The sequence below is a fragment of the Sinohyriopsis cumingii genome, chromosome 1, assembly GCF_028554795.1.
Source record: "Sinohyriopsis cumingii isolate HCF-2022 chromosome 1, ASM2855479v2, whole genome shotgun sequence".
Taxonomy (NCBI): Eukaryota; Metazoa; Mollusca; class Bivalvia; order Unionida; family Unionidae; genus Sinohyriopsis; species Sinohyriopsis cumingii.
The window spans coordinates 114,921,566-114,930,884 of NC_142961.1; the positions used below are offsets into that span (position 1 = coordinate 114,921,566).

The window sequence follows — 9,319 nt, forward strand, 5'->3', positions numbered from 1 at the left end:
ATTTTAGATCAACGAGAGACTGCGCCATACCCTTTCGTCCTTTCCTGTATATTAGTCTGCTCCTTCTCCTAAAAATGGCATTCCTTTCACACATTCGGTCCACCTCGGCAACTTCTGCGAAAGTAAAATATGCCTCCAAGTTGCCAGTAAGATTTGACAATGCACTTGCCGTTGACCACATTTTTCCGAACAAAAGATATGCGCAAGGTATTGTCTGAAATTTGTAAGTTATGAAGAAATTAATCTTTCTCAGCTAGATTGGAATTGTGTCAAGACTGAAGTTAATCAGCATTCAGAGTGGAGAAGAAGCTAGGTATAGGCTCGTTGATCAATACAGGTTCAGTTGTTTCTGTGGTGTAGTGGTTATCACATCTGCCTAACACGCAGAAGGTCCTGAGTTCGAGCCTCAGCAGAAACATTATATTTTGTTTGATTCTTTTGGACGTTGAATCACTGCTTTTATCACATGAAAAATACGCTGGGTTGGCCACGATTCACTATTAGCCATTTCCTCTTCCGGTTTATTAGGGAATTTTATTACATAACCTTATAAAGTTCTCAAGGCATCGACACGAAATTTCTCCACAGAATAGATAAAACGGGTCAGGATTATGGACGATAAACTAGATCAAGTTTCAAATCCAGAATAACAACACTGCTATGTATCAAATGGCAAATACACACATAACATTAGTAGACAAAATTCTACACAAAATTTCAGGATCCTAAGAAAGATTTTATGATATTTTAAGATCATTTTTATAGGTATAATGTTATTTTAATCTGTCTATCTATGTATCTTTCTACGAGATTTAGGAAAGTCGTTTACACATAATCTATTCTTACGTGTTTAAGCTCGAATAAACGGTAACACAAGAAAGAGTGAAAACCACAAGCTTTGAAACAATGTAAGAATTTTTTTAATAAAATAACTGTAGTCCGATGCCTCTCTTCTCCCAAATCTGTATTGGTATGTAGTGTGACATAAGATTCGACATCTCCTGTTCAGAAAACCTGCAAATATTTCATATAGATATCTCCGTAACATACAGTAGCGAAGTAACGGAATGGGCGGGTGGGGGGGGAGGGAGGTCGCCACAGCGCCAAAGGTCTTGGGTCGCGAAAATATCTTTACATTTAGATCATCTTCCTCGCCCCAGGCGTTATTTACCGTACGTACACCACTCGCAACATATCAGTACACATATCGATTGTTTCTATATACTTACAGGAATTCTCTTGGCTCTTAAATTGGTATTCATTAGCCACCATTTCACTTATCATTCCCCGAGACTTTTGAAGAACTTTAGTTTTGGAAGAATATTAAAGAATTTTATTCAATATATCTTTCCATCCAGTTCTCTAATGATTGCAGGCATCGATGTTTTTGCAAATATAACCAGGATCTGACCCATTCGGAAGTTGTAGCTTACCCAGAATCTCGCAATGTATTCATCTGGCCCAAATACAATCTAGCTTAAATTAGGTAATGGATGTCGACTGTGACTGTTCTGCTAGTCTCACTTCCGTCTCCCTTCTTAGAGATTCGGGACTCACTGAACCAGAAGTTCGGTCACTCAAAAGGATTCCTTTACGAATCATTGTCTTTCCTTAGAATCTCCTCTCTACGTTTTACCGCTAAATTACGTGTGACTTTCTCGAAGTAAACCTTATCTGCTCAGCAATCTTCCCAGGAGAACTAAATTTTCGCTTTTGGATTGATTATTTGGATTAGAGAGGCCATCGCACAATTGTTCATGTGCCTCTTGTTTATTCCTGCACGAAGGATGATAATTGTTCCTGGGGGAAGGAATGAGAGCTACATCCCCCAGGCGTTTATGTGCTAACAGAGCACTGTTAATTTTAGCCTCGGGTCGTAGGACAGTAAGTAAGTCCTTAACGACCGGAACAACGGGATTTCATGAGTGAGAATAGACCCAACACACACTCATGTTAAATAAATGGATGTCAGGCTGCTATCGACTAGTCCATGTGCCTACAAAAGCAGTATGTGATGCCAGTTGAGATTGGTTGCCACTATAACGTCACATCGGGACACCTGCATTTGACGGGTCGAAATGGTTCCACAAGTCCGTCATGGAAGAGGAGGTCCAGGAGAAACAAGGGAGGAATGGTACCCGGCAGCAGTCGCAAACACACATACCCCTGAAACGCCAGCCCGTACTTAAGTAAATTTACTCCAGTTATTTAAATGGACAATAACAATTCCAATATTGTGTTAGCCACCTGTGCAATTAGTCAAATCAATAATAGTTATTAATTTTCCTACATCATTCTATTTCAAGCTGGAATTTTGTGTACAAACTGTACGCCAAGAAACGCTCAAGAAATACCAGTCAACTAAGTCAAAATGACTAATAATATTTAGTATCACGCTTAAATGTCAAAATAATAGTGAACATGTTTTGTTGGTGGTATCGAAATGGTCAAATTAGGGTTTGAAATAGAGATATTACAAAAAGTGGTTTCCCAACCAAAATGGAAACCATGTAATTCACTTTGGCAATTTTGGCAGGTAGCTCAACCTTTTCCACATCGAGATAAAACCGGTGGTCATCAGAAGTAAGTCAGCACCTGGTTACAGCGCTGCCATCGTCAGTCAACCATAAGTCATCCGGCTCCACTCTTCAAGTCCCTAACAAACTCGTTTGAGGGTCCACCTTACCATTTGACTGCTAACATCCCAGCTGGTATTTGGCTTGCATACTGCAGAGTAAATTTCCCGTTTTAACTTCAGCAGTACTCTCCTCTATTACACTGGTCAACAGTGAAATCATTACTGACTTGAAAAGGCCCTAATCTGTAGTATTTTGGTGTGCCGAACACGAATATAACCGTGAAAAATTTGTATTGGCTCTCGTTTTGAAGATATTCATATACCTCATTTTCTATGTTTCACTGTGTAAATTTCTCCAGTAGGACTGCAGCAACATCCGGAATAATGATGTAACATTGCATAATACCATCATGCTCACATCATCCACAGTTGATTGCATCATTTTCTGATGCAATGCAATACTAATGCCATGCGGCTGCTGAAGTAAGTTGACGTCAGCAGTGTACTATACATGTGTAGGCCTATTATACTAATGCCAGGCGGCTGCTGAAGCTGACGTAAGCAGTGTACTATATAAAGCCCAATCAGATAGGTTCAGCATTTAAAATATTTTAGACGTTGTGCGAGACAGTTCAAGCTACTGTTACGTAAAACTTATTATTTTATCCATTTACGTACAATAAAGAACAGTAATGCCTCGAAAGTGTGTTAATACCGCGGACAATTTTTGCTATATTTGTGGGGAAGTGACATTTGCCAAGCAGAAGAAAAGTATCAATTCTCAAGTGAAGAAGGCATATCATCTTTACTTCGGATGCAAGGTTGGTGACCAAGACAAGCCTTGGGCTCCGCATATATGCTGTGCTACATGTACAACACAGCTTTCACAGTGGTTGAATTGCAAAAGGTCATCAATGCCGTTTGCAGTCCCAATGGTGTGGAGAGAGCCAAGCAACCACCTAAATGACTGTTACTTCTGCTTGGTTCCTCCTCTTTCCGGCGGAATAACGAAGCGAAAGAAGTCGAGAATAGTCTACCCAAACATTCCGTCTGCATTGAGACCAGTTCCACATGGTGAGGGACTTCCTATTCCAGAACCTCCAGCAGAATATTCTCTTGATTCATCTGACGAAGACAAAGGTGAGTCGACCTGTTCTTCTCCTGGTCCATCAGCATGCAGTGATCCAGATTTTCACTGTGATGCATCATCAACCCCACACAGAATAACACAGGAAGAACTAAATGACCTGATTTGTGATTTGGACTTATCAAAGAACAAGGCAGAATTGCTAGGATCAAGACTCCAACAATGGAATCTTCTAGAAGAAGATGTCACAATTACTGCATATCGAAAGCGCCACCAGCAATTGGAGCCTTTCTTCAGAAAGGAAAGTAATCTAATATTCTGTTCCGATATTGAGGGCCTCATGAATGCTTTAAAAATCACTCATGACCCACAAGAATGGAGACTATTTGTGGACTCTTCGAAACTGAGTCTCAAGGCTGTGCTTTTGCACAATGGAAACATTCTTCCATCTATTCCAGTAGCGTATGCTGTCCACATGAAAGAGACATACGATAACTTAAGGCAGCTACTGAATTCCATTGAGTATAACAAGTACAGCTGGCACCTCTGTGGTGATTTGAAGGTAGTTGCCCTTTTAATGGGACTGCAGCAAGGATATACAAAATACATGTGTTTCTTATGCGAGTGGGATAGCCGAGCAAGGGAAATGCACTACATGAGGAAGGAATGGACTCACAGGCAGAATGTAGCCATTGGAGAGAAGAATATCCAACACCCAGCTCTGGTTGAGGCTCAGAAAATCTTGCTACCACCCCTTCACATCAAACTAGTTTTGATGAAGAACTTCGTGAAAGCCATTGACCGGACTTTGCCAGCATTCCGATACCTGCATGAAAAATTCCCTCGACTCAGCGAAGCAAAGATTAAAGAGGGAGTTTTTGTGGGTCCTCAGATTCGAGAGCTTTTCAAAGATGACCGGTTCAACAACTTGCTGGAAGGTGACGCGAAACAAGCATGGAATGCTTTTCGCCTAGTTTCTACAAACTTCCTCGGAAATGTTAGGGCAGAAAACTATAAGGAACTAGCAGAAGACATGTTGATGAAGTATAAGAAACTTGGCTGCAATATGTCTCTAAAGATTCACTTCCTTCATTCCCATTTGGATTTCTTTCCTAGCAACTGTGGTATTGTTAGTGATGAACACGGCGAACGTTTTCATCAAGATATCGCAACAATGGAACAAAGATACCAGGGAAAATGGTCCACTACAATGCTGGCTGACTACTGCTGGACACTCCTCAGAGATGCTCCCGAACAGCTGTACAAGAGACAGGCGAAGAAATCTAAGATGTAGTCAATGACTTGATTTTTTATAGGTAGGCTATTACAGTTGACCTTTTACTATTGGAATGCATTTCGTTATGTAAACATTAATTTCTTGCAGATTACAAAAAAACTAGAGCCAATTTTGCAATTTGACTGTCATATTCGTGTTCAGCACATAAAAATTGATAAGAATTGACTAATTTTATTTCAGTAACATGACTTTTGTAAAAATTTGTTGTCCAGTGTTATACAATAGAAGGAGATTCGATGATATGCAGGTATTACCGGACTTCTGTCTTTCTTCTTCCCCAATTTTGTGGCTCCCTGTGTCCGCACATGCAGCATGTTTCCCATGCACCCACATACCACTCCGTCAAGATACCAGCCAGGGCTCTTATGTTTACTCCCTCGTTGTCGCCAAAGTGAACTACTCTCATTCTTTCAGGCAGGCGGCTTCCCCCACTGAAGCAATACAGCAGCAGTGCTCGAAAACTACGGCTACAACATAGTCATTTCAGGGCTGGTGGCTCAGTAGTCTCCATTCCAAATGGCACCTCATGGCCGAACGTGGTCGCTAGAGTCTACTGCTCACCGTTGTTCACTGGTCGACGTATCCAACCCGAATGAATCAATGAATGGATATGTTAATGATGTTGGAATGAAATATATTTTCGCTTGCTAGTTAGAAGTTATGATACGATTCGAAAATGTTATCACCCCCTCCGTCGCAATTCCGATTGGGTCTCTCTTTCACAATGTCCTTCTCGCTGTCTGTCCACGTGGGGACGGATTTAGAACAGGCCCCGGTCCCTCGAGGTTCCTCTGATCTTGGACAAAGCTTTAAAACCTGGGTGGGAAGTCGCTCGATCTAACGCCTAAGCTGATTCAAGATGCCGTGTCCTCTCACTGGTCATGATAGCATTGCGTAAGAGTTTAACTCTAGCCTGCTTACTGGACATTTTTATGATTTCGATAATTCTGTTACATTATGACTTGACTTCACTTTATTTTAATTCTAGTCGTTATAACGGTAGGTATCTGGCATGGTGTATACAGTATACATATACCAGATTTTTTTACATTTACCTGGGCGAGAGAGGCCGCTCAGGGTGGCCTAGTGATTAGAGCGTGGGCAACGATTGCGGGATGTCTTGGGTTCGAGGCCCAGCCGAGTCATAACAAAGACTTGTAAAAAAAACATGGTACTAACAGCTGACTCGCTTGGCGCTCAGCATTAATAGGATATTGTTGGGACTGGTCGGCCTGGTGTCAGGATAATGTGACTGGGTGGGACATCATGCTACGTGTCTGCGGCATGATACCCCGATTCTATCACCATAAACTGCCACACTGCAGATATCGTAGCGATATGACTGAACAATTGTTAAAGTTAGGTTAAAAATTCAAATCACAAACACACACACCTGAGCGAGAGTCTGCGCCACACCACTGCATCTCTTCCTGTACATTAGCCTGCTCTTACTCCTTGAAAAGAATTATCTTGACACTTTCGGTCCACCTAGGCTATTTCTGCGAGAGAAAAATATGTCTGAGGTATTAACTTCTAAGCTGTGGGATGGATTTGACAATGCACTTGCCGTTGACCACATTTGTCCAAAACAAATATACGCGCAGACGGCACAAGGTATTATCCGAAATAGGTAAGTTAAGAATAGTTTAATCATTCCCAGATGGATTGAAATCGTGCCAAGATTGACTTTGATTTATATTCGAAATGGATTTGAAGCTAGGTATAGGCTGTTTGACCTTAGGGAATGCAGTTGTTTCTGTGGTGTAGCGGTTATCACATCTGCCTAACACGCAGAAGGTCATTGGTTCGAGCCTCACCGGAAACGTTAAGAAAAAAAAACATTTTGTTTGTGTCGGGGTATACATTTTTCCAGGCGTTTCTCGTTTACTATCTCAGTGAAAAGTAGACGGGAAAGTCAATAATTCACTTTTAGCCATTTCCTCTATCAGATTCATAGGTACATTGTCTTATAAACTAAAATGCATCTCCATGCCTGGAATGAAATTTCTCTACAGGGTAGACAAACCGGGTCAGAACTCTGGTAGAAGAACTAGCTCGCGTTTCAAGTCGCCAAAGACGATATTGCAATGTATTAAATGAAAAATGCACAAATATCATTAGTAGACATATTTCTACACAAGATTTCATGAACGTAAGAATGTTTCCATTCTCTTTCTATCTACCTTAAGGTCGTTTCCAAATGTACACGGTTATTTTAAGATGTTTATCTATTATTCTTTCTGTCAAATGTCGGAAAGTTGTTAACATATATATTATATTCATTTTATTCCCTTATTAATTACACTTCATTCTTTCTTCTTTTGCATTTGAGTTGTGCATCTCATCTTTGTACATACTTTATTACATAGACAATAACACTCGCTAACTGGGTTGATCCGTGTTAAATAAGTCTCGTCTCAGACCAGAATCAATTTTCTTCTATTTTATAAAGAAGCATTCAGCAGTATGCCGCTTCTACCATAACTGATCTAACGCTTCTTTGCCACATATTAATTCACCTTATTTCAAGAAATCCTGCACGGGATCGGCTCGTTTTATTCGTGTTCCTAATGTAAACGAGCTAAGTAGATGAGGTGATCAAGCAGCGTCTACATGACCAAAGAACAGTAAATTTTACAATCAATTTACAAGTTACAGTGCCCATGAAACGGCAAGCAGAGTTAACTCTTTAAATTTTCATAAAATAAATTGCATAGTCTACCAATTCATAATTATTAAAATGAGTACTTCACCAAATAAGCCAGTAGTAAACAGATCATACAAACACTGAATCTGGTTGACCTCAGCGAGGACTGAAGTGTAACTGTAGTTTTAGGTCTCTCTGTCCCCAGATCTGTATTGGTATGAAGTGAGGCCTAAGATCCGATCTCACCTATTCAGAAAACCTACAAATATTTCAGACAGATGTAAGAGGTTACAAGCATCATACCACACTTTTCTCAGCCTGCGCCAACCTTTGGAATTTGTAAAATGTGGTCTTCAGTGGCGAGTGCAATGTTCAATTCATTTTTATTGGCGGGGGGCGGGGGGGGGGTTGTTGTTGTTGTTGTTGTTGTTGTGGGGTTTAACGCCATTTTTCAGCACGATAGGCTATACATGGCGGCCAGTATTAATGGTGGAGGAAGAACCCGGAAAACCCCGGAAAGAACCACCGACCCACGAGAAGCTACTGGCAGGCTTTCTCACATGCCCACATTGGCTGAATCTTAGACTCGAACCGCCGCAGACAGAGGTGAGATGCCAGTGATCCGTAACGAAGAGCGCTTTAGACCACTCGGCCACTCGGGGCCCCCGGGGGGGGGGGGGGGGTAGGACACGAATAAGCTAGCTGCACAAAATAACATATATACCGTGTCCAAAATGCAAGATATATGTCTCTAATTAAATAAATACAACACTAAAGGAATCTATCCAATACAGACTCTACATTTTTATGATTTTAAGAATTCTGTTACGGTAAATCGTGTTTGCACTTTGGGTTAATTCTAACCGTTAGAACGGTAGGTCTCTCTTCATAGTCTATACAGTATATATGTACTAAAGATTTTATTTTAGATCAACGAGAGACTGCGCCATACCCTTTCGTCCTTTCCTGTATATTAGTCTGCTCCTTCTCCTAAAAATGGCATTCCTTTCACACATTCGGTCCACCTCGGCAACTTCTGCGAAAGTAAAATATGCCTCCAAGTTGCCAGTAAGATTTGACAATGCACTTGCCGTTGACCACATTTTTCCGAACAAAAGATATGCGCAAGGTATTGTCTGAAATTTGTTAGTTATGAAGAAATTAATCTTTCTCAGCTATATTGGAATTGTGTCAAGACTGAAGTTAATAAGCATTCAGAGTGGAGAAGAAGCTAGGTATAGGCTCGTTGATCAATACAGGTTCAGTTGTTTCTGTGGTGTAGTGGTTATCACATCTGCCTAACACGCAGAAGGTCCTGAGTTCGAGCCTCAGCAGAAACATTATATTTTGTTTGATTCTTTTGGACGTTTAATCACTGCTTTTATCGCATGAAAAATACGCTGGGTTGGCCACGATTCACTATTAGCCATTTCCTCTTCCGGTTTATTAGGGAATTTTATTACATAACCTTATAAAGTTCTCAAGGCATCGACACGAAATTTCTCCACAGAATAGATAAAACGGGTCAGGATTATGGACGATAAACTAGATCAAGTTTCAAATCCAGAATAACAACACTGCTATGTATCAAATGGCAAATACACACATAACATTAGTAGACAAAATTCTACACAAAATTTCAGGATCCTAAGAAAGATTTTATGATATTTTAAGATCATTTTTATAGGTATAATGTTATTTTAATCTGTC

General features: G+C 40.5%; 2 non-coding genes across 2 annotated transcripts; both read left to right on the forward strand.

The window, feature by feature from the left end:
- Window positions 1-345: 345 nt before the first annotated feature.
- Trnav-aac (transfer RNA valine (anticodon AAC)) lies at window positions 346-418 on the forward strand. Its single transcript has one exon. It is a non-coding gene; the product is annotated as a tRNA-Val (tRNA).
- An 8,458-nt stretch (window positions 419-8,876) lies between these two features.
- Window positions 8,877-8,949, forward strand: Trnav-aac (transfer RNA valine (anticodon AAC)). Its single transcript has one exon. It is a non-coding gene; the product is annotated as a tRNA-Val (tRNA).
- Window positions 8,950-9,319: the final 370 nt, after the last annotated feature.